Source organism: Macaca nemestrina, chromosome 9 (genome assembly GCF_043159975.1).
Source record: "Macaca nemestrina isolate mMacNem1 chromosome 9, mMacNem.hap1, whole genome shotgun sequence".
Lineage (NCBI taxonomy): Eukaryota > Metazoa > Chordata > Mammalia > Primates > Cercopithecidae > Macaca > Macaca nemestrina.
In genome coordinates, this window is record NC_092133.1 from 40,699,385 (window position 1) to 40,706,767 (window position 7,383).

The following is a 7,383-nucleotide window of genomic DNA, read 5'->3' on the forward strand; positions in this document are numbered from 1 at the left end:
ATTTTTAGTAGAGATGAGGTTTTGCCATATTGGCCAGCCTGGTCTGGAACTCCTGATCTCAAGTGATCCCCCTACCTCGGCCTTCCAAAGTGCTGCGATTACAGGCATGAGCCACTGTGCCCAGCCTGACTTCATCTTATTAATTACATCTGCAACAACTTTATTTCCAAATAAGGTCACATTCTGAGGTTCCAGAAAGAACATGACTTTTGGGGGCACACTATTCAACCCAGTTCAGGGGGCAGCCTTCAGCCGACGGGGGAGGTGAGTGTGTAGCCAAATGCTCCAGCCACCCCATCCTCTGGTGGCACAATTCCAAGACGTGTTCCACATGAATTCCCAGAGGTTCCCCGGTAAGACTAAACCTCAACTGCCACAAGAGCCTTGCTCATTAATGTACCCATTATTGACTTTTCTTATTTCTCGGTCTCAATTTCCCTACTTCTTCATTTGGGCTTCCTAGGATCACCACCCAAATAAACTACCTGTCCCCAGGTTTTTTGTTTTTTTTTTTTTTGTTTTTTGGCGGGGGGGAGGGCAGGGAACTCAAATGCATGACCTATTTTCGGTTAAAAGTGAAAAGAGATTCTTGTCTTCTGTCCAAGTTGGTCACTTCCCTGTGCCAAAGTGAACAGTAGCCAACATGTCAGGGTGGGAGTCGTATTACAAAACTGAGGGCGATGAAGAAGGAGAAGAACAAGAAGAGAACCTTGAAGCAAGTGGAGACCATAAATATTCAGGAAGACATAGTTTGATTTTTTTGGTTGATGACTCCAGGGCTATGTTTGAATCTCAGAGTGAAGATTTGACTCCTTTTGACATGAGCATCCAGTGTATCCAAAGTGTGTACATCAGTAAGATCATAAGCAGTAAGAAAGATCATAAGCAGTAAGATCATAAACAGATCATAAGCAGTGAGATCATAAACAGTGAGATCATAAGCAGTGAGATCATAAACAGTGAGATCATAAACAGTGAGATCATAAACAGTGAGATCATAAGCAGATGATAAACAGTGAGATCATAAGCAGTGAGATCATAAGCAGTGAGATGATAAGCAGTGAGATCATAAACAGTGAGATCATAAACAGTGAGATCATAAGCAGTGAGATGATAAGCAGTGAGATCATAAACAGTGAGATCATAAGCAGTGAGATGATAAACAGTGAGATCATAAACAGTGAGATCATAAGCAGTGAGATCATAAACTGAGATCATAAGCACTGAGATCATAAGCAGTGAGATGATAAGCAGTGAGATCATAAACAGTGAGATCATAAGCAGTGAGATCATAAACAGTGAGATCATAAGCAGTGAGATCATAAGCAGTGAGATGATAAGCAGTGAGATGATAAGCAGTGAGATGATAAGCAGTGAGATCATAAACAGTGAGATCATAAACAGTGAGATGATAAGCAGTGAGATGATAAGCAGTGAGATGATAAGCAGTGAGATCATAAACAGTGAGATCATAAACAGTGAGATGATAAGCAGTGAGATGATAAGCAGTGAGATCATAAATAGTGAGATCATAAACAGTGAGATCATAAGCAGTGAGATGATAAGCAGTGAGATCATAAGCAGTGAGATCATAAACAGTGAGATGATAAGCAGTGAGATCATAAACAGTGAGATCATAAGCAGTGAGATCATAAGTAGTGAGATCATAAGCAATGAGATCATAAGCAGTGATCGAGATCTCTTGGCAGGGGTGTTCTATGGTACCGAGAAAGACAAAAATTCAGTGAATTTTAAAAATATTTACATCTTACAGGAGTTGGATAATCCAAGTGCAAAACAAATTCTAGAGCTTGACCAGTTTAAGGGGCAGCAGAGACAAAAACGTTTCCAAGACCTGATGGGCCACGGATCTGACTACTCACTCGGTGAAGTGCTGTGGGTCTGTGCCAGCCACTTTAGTGATTTCCAGTTCAAGATGAGTCATACGAGGATCATGCTGTTCACCAGTGAAGACAACCCCCATGGCAATGACAGTTCTAAAGCCAGCTGGGCCAGGACTGAAGCCGGTGATCTCCGAGATACAGGCATCTTCCTTGACTTGACGCACCTGAAGAAACCTGGGGGCTTTGACATATCCTGGTTCTACAGAGATACCATCAACATAGCCGAGGATGAGGACCTCAGGGTTCACTTTGAGGAATCCAGCAAGCTAGAAGACCTGTTGCGGAAGGTTCGTGCCAAGGAGACCAGGAAGCAAGCACTCAGCAGGTTAAAGCTGAAGCTCAACAGACATAGTGATCTCTGTGGGCATTTGTAATCTGCTCCAGAAGGCTCTCAAGTCTTCTGCAATAAAGCTTTATCAGGAAACAAATGAACCAGTGAAAACCAAGACCCTGGCCGGGTGTGTTGGCTCACGCCTGTAATCCCAGCACTTTGGGAGGCTGAGGCGGGCAGATCACCTGAGGTTGGGAATTCGAACCAGCCTGATCAACATGGAGAAACCCCGTCTTTACTAAAAGAATACAAAATTAGCCAGTCGTGGTGGTGCAAGCCTGTAATCCCAGCTACTTGGGATGCTGAGGCAGGAGAATCACTTGAATCCAGGACGCGGGGGTTGCGGTGAGCCGAGATTGGGCACTGCACTCCAGCCTGGGTGACAAGAGCAAAACTCTGTCTCAAAAAAAAGAAAAAAAAAAGAAAAAGAAAAGAAAAAAAGAAACAAACCAAGACCTGGACATTTAACACAAATACATGCAGTTTGCTTCTGCTTAGCGATACCAAGAAGTCTCAGATCTATGGAAGTCAACAGATTATACTGGAAAAAGAGGAAACAGAAGAGCTAAAATGGTTTGATGGTCCAGGTTTGATGCTCATGGGTTTCAAGCCCTTGGTAATGCTGAAGAAGCACCATTACCTGAGGCCCTCCCTGTTCATGTACCCTGAGGAGTCGCTGCTGATTGGGAGCTCAACCCTGTTCAGCACTCTGCTCATCATGTGTCTGGAGAAGGAGGTCATAGCATTGCGCAGATACATACCCCGCAGGAACATTCCCCGTTATTTTGTGACTTTGGTGCCACAGGAAGAGGATTTGGATGACCAGAAAATTCAGGTGACTCCTCCAGGCTTCCAGCTGGTCTTTTTACCCTTTGCTGATGATAAAATGAACATGCCCTTTATTTATTTATTTGTTTGTTTGTTTGTTTGTTTTTGAGACGGAGTTTTACTCTTGTCACCCAGGCTGGAGTGCAATGGTGTGGTCTCGGCTCACTGCAACCTCTGCCTCCCGGGTTCAAGCGATACTCCTGCCTCAGCCTCCCGAGTATCTGGGATTACAGATGCCTACCACCATGCCCAGCTATTTTTTTGTGTTTTTAGTAGACAGGGTTTCACCATGTTGGCCAGGCTGGTCTTGAACTCCTGACCTCAGATGATCTGCCCGCCTCGGCCTCCCAAAGTGCTGGGATTACAGGCGTGAGCCGCTGTGCCTGGTGAAGATGCCCTTTACTGAAAAGGTCATGGCAACTCCAGAGCAGATAGACAAGATGAAGGTTATCATTCAGAATCTCCGCTTCACATACAGACGTGGCAGCTTTGAGAATCCCGTGCTGCAGCAGTACTTCAGGAACCTGGAGGCCTTGGCCTTGGATTTGATGGAGGCTGAATAAGCAGTGGACCTGATATTGCCCAAGGTTGAAGCAATGAATAAAAGACTGGGATCCCTGGTGGATGAGTTTAAGGAGCTTGTTTACCTACCAGATTACCAGATTACAATCCTGAAGGGAAAGTTACCAAGAGAAAGCACCATAATGAAGGTTCTGGAAGCAAAAGGCCCAAGGTGGAGTATTGAGAAGAGGAGCTGAAGACCCACATCAGCAAGGGCACGCTGGGCAAGTTCACTGTGCCCATGCTGAAAGAGGCCTGCGAGGTGGACGGGCTGAAGAGCACGCCAAAGAAGCAGGAGCTGCTGGAAGCCCTCACCAGGCACTTCCAGGACTGACCAGAGGCCATGCAGCCACCCTTCCACACCGTGCCCAGGCTGCCTGGCCTTGTTTTCAGCCAGTTAAAATGTGTTTCTTCTGAGCTAGGAAGAGTCTGCCCAACAGAAGTCGAGGGACTTTAAGTTTTTGAGACTTTCTGTTGGCATGGTGATGGTGTAGCCCTCCCACTTTGCTGTCCTTACTTTACAGCCTGAATAAAGAGTCCTAAGTTTGTACTATTAAAAAAAAAAGTGAAAAGAAAATGAGCCTCAGGCCTTTTGTCTGTTCAGTATGCCTTATCACAGGCAGCTGGGAGGCTTTTCTAGGGTCCTGTAATGATGGTTTTTGCTCCATGTTGGTTTAAGCAGGTTTCTGGGGGCCCACAACACCTTAGATGAGTAGGTGGGAGCCTGCTAGGGAGGGCTGGGTTGGGAAAGTGGGATATATGTCTATAGCTGGTGCTAGGCTTGTGGCTTTACGTAGAATGACTTTGCTAACTTGTGTCATCGAGGTTGACGATTTTATCAGTTATTCCCAAGAAATAGTATAAACGTCAAGAAATGTTTCTCAAACCAAGGGAATCCAATGATAGCAACCGACGGAAGATCTAGGGAAGGTGGAACATATGGTGATAATGTCAATTGGGAATTTCTAATATCTAATATTCATATTATGCCATATCATCTATAGCATCCACCAGCTCTGTGGTTTTGTTCACAATGGGCTCATCCATCACCCGGTTCAACATTTCTCAAATGCACCCTGCCAGATGCTCCTGAGAAAAAAGGTTCTGTGATCCAATCACGTGGATGAATGCCAATTACTATTCACTCTTCTTGAAGAGGCACAGTCCATATTAACATATTAAAGGTTCTGAAAACTTTGCTGTCGAAATTAAAATCCAGTTTAGCATTGCTTCCCATACTTATTTTGCTATGGAACCCTTTCTTCATGTAATACCTATTTAATCTGTCATAGAACTGGTACTCCACAGAATCCACTTTGGGAAGCCCCAATCTATTTAACTAGTGTGGGTGCAAAAATATTTTCTGCAGCCCACAGGGCTTCCTTTGCAGAGTGTGCCAGGGCACAACTGTCCTTTTTTGTCCACACCTCACCCCCAATCTCCAACCTTCCTTCCTCCTTTTTACTTTTTTCTCTATTTGGGTTTAGGTCACATGGATTCTTGGCTGTGGGCTAACTTCCCCACTGCCATTGCCTTGACACATTAAGTCCTCTTATCTAAGTCCTGCTTGGGGACCTTGGTCCAGCTGGGGTTCTGAGGGGCTCCCTCATCCCTACCTCTTCCAGGTACTAGAAGGGTCTGGAGACCCTCCAGGAGACAGATATCTACAAGGAAAGAATCTATCACCAAGGAGCATCCATGAGCAGCCAGCATGATTCAGATCCTCCTGCTTGGCTAGGGACACTGAAACTACTTTCCAAACATGGGGTTTGTTGTGGGTTTGTGTCCCCCCAAAATTTATAGATGTAATTCCTAACCCCAGTACCTCAGAATGTGACCTTCGGAAACACGGTTGTTGTAGACGTAAGTGATTAAGATGAGATCATACTGGAGTAGAGTGGGCCCCTCATCCAGCATGACTGGTGTCTTCTGAAAAGGGGGAATTTGGAGACAGGTGTGCACATGGGGAGAGCACTACGTGAAGATGGGAGCAGTGCCTCCACTACCCAGGAACTACCAGAAGCCAGGAGTGTGGCTTGGAACAGATTTTTCCTTAGTGCCTCAGAGGCAGCACAGCCCCGCCAACAGCTTGGTCTCAGGCTTCCAGCCCCCTGAATGTGAGAGAATCAATTTCTGTTGTGTAAGTCTATCCATGTATTGTACTTTGTCACTGCCACCCTGGCACACTCATCCATGGGGGAGAAGTCTCTGCTGCTTCTCCTCCGCATTCACCAGCAGTGGTTCCTGATCCAGCTCCCTCACAGTGGGAGGAGGTGGAGATACTGGAACTGATGTGCGGAGCCTCCCCAGTCCCAGGCCCTCTCTTTGTGGGGACAAGGTCGGTTCTCGTGGCACCCCAGTGGCTGTGTGGATAGACTGAGGACCCTTCTTCTGGTAGAAGTGTTTGTGTCCTCTTCCTGAGTTCCACAGTGTCTCTGACCTCTGACCATCACAGTCAGTGGGAGTGGTACTCTCAGCTTCCCTCTCAGGCCTCGTGCTCACGACTGACCCCTGACCAAGCAGTGAGGATGTCACCTGGCTGGGAAAGCATCACTGAGAGGGACAGTCCAAAGTCCTACCCAGAGGCAGAACGTGAGATCCCGATCCCTCCAGGACGCAGTCAAAGCTGCAGGCCTTCCCCGCCACTCAATCATGCTGCTTCCTCTGCATTTTGATTTGTTGCCATGGAGAGAAGCAGGATGCAGCTCCCTGCATCCAACACCAACAAAACCACTGTATCTGATAATTATTAATCAGATAGATAAGGGGTTTCTTAATCTTGGCACTACTGACATTTGAGCCAGATACTTCTCCTTGTGGGGGCTGTCCTGTGCGTTGTAGGATGTTCAGCAGCATGCCTGCCCCCTACCCACGAGATGCCAGTAGCAATCCCCCCAACCAAAAACGTCTCCAGACATTTCCAAATATCCCCTTGGGGGCAAAATCTCACACAGTTGAGACCCACTGAAATAGACCAACCTCAATATACTGATGCTACTCCGAGGTGCTTCCAATCCAAGGTCATTTCATTATTCAAGTGATTTTAGGTTTTTAAAATGTATTTACTATTGCCTGATCTCAAATATAAGAAAAACCTACAAAGAAAAAAAAAAGGCTAGAAGAAAATGTTAATCATGGTTGTCTCTGAATGCTGGGTAGTGAATTTGTGAGTGAATTGTCTCTCTATTTTTCTGAATGTTTCTTTTATTTGCTATAGTAAGCATGTACTAGCTTTATACTTGAAAATAATCTATTTGACTAGTGACCTAAGTATTTTCATGTTAAATGCAATAATAAGACCCTATTGTACACAGGATTAAAAAACTGGTTAAGTATAACCAAAGCAAAGTGATAAAGGAGAAAGAGGCACAGTTTAAATCTTGGCACTTCTACTCACTTAACTAGCCACGGGCATGCTGTTAGATCTGCCCAGCTAGGCTGAGCCAAGGCTGAGTGTAGGAATATTTGTAAAGCATCTAGAATAGTAGGGGTTCAATACATGGTGGCTCCCACAATTATTAGGCTCCCTTCTGGTTCAAGACTTGAGGGCCCTCTTTATCCTGTGCCTGTGCTGCTGCAAAGTCTTCTCCATAGAGAGTTACCAGCATGGACATGGAAGGCCCAGGAAAGCCTCCCTGGGTAAGTGGTTCCTTTTTCCCAACCCTTCCAGACTCAGGGATTCTTCTAGAAGAATAATTACAATTATCATTTATAGTATTATTATTTTATCCCACATTTTTCACAGATGGGCTTTCTTCT

The 7,383-nt window shown here is 45.4% G+C and overlaps 1 pseudogene; it reads left to right on the forward strand.

The window, feature by feature from the left end:
• The first annotated feature begins 1,774 nt into the window (after positions 1-1,774).
• On the forward strand, positions 1,775-4,001 carry LOC105480167 (X-ray repair cross-complementing protein 6-like; annotated as a pseudogene).
• Positions 4,002-7,383: the final 3,382 nt, after the last annotated feature.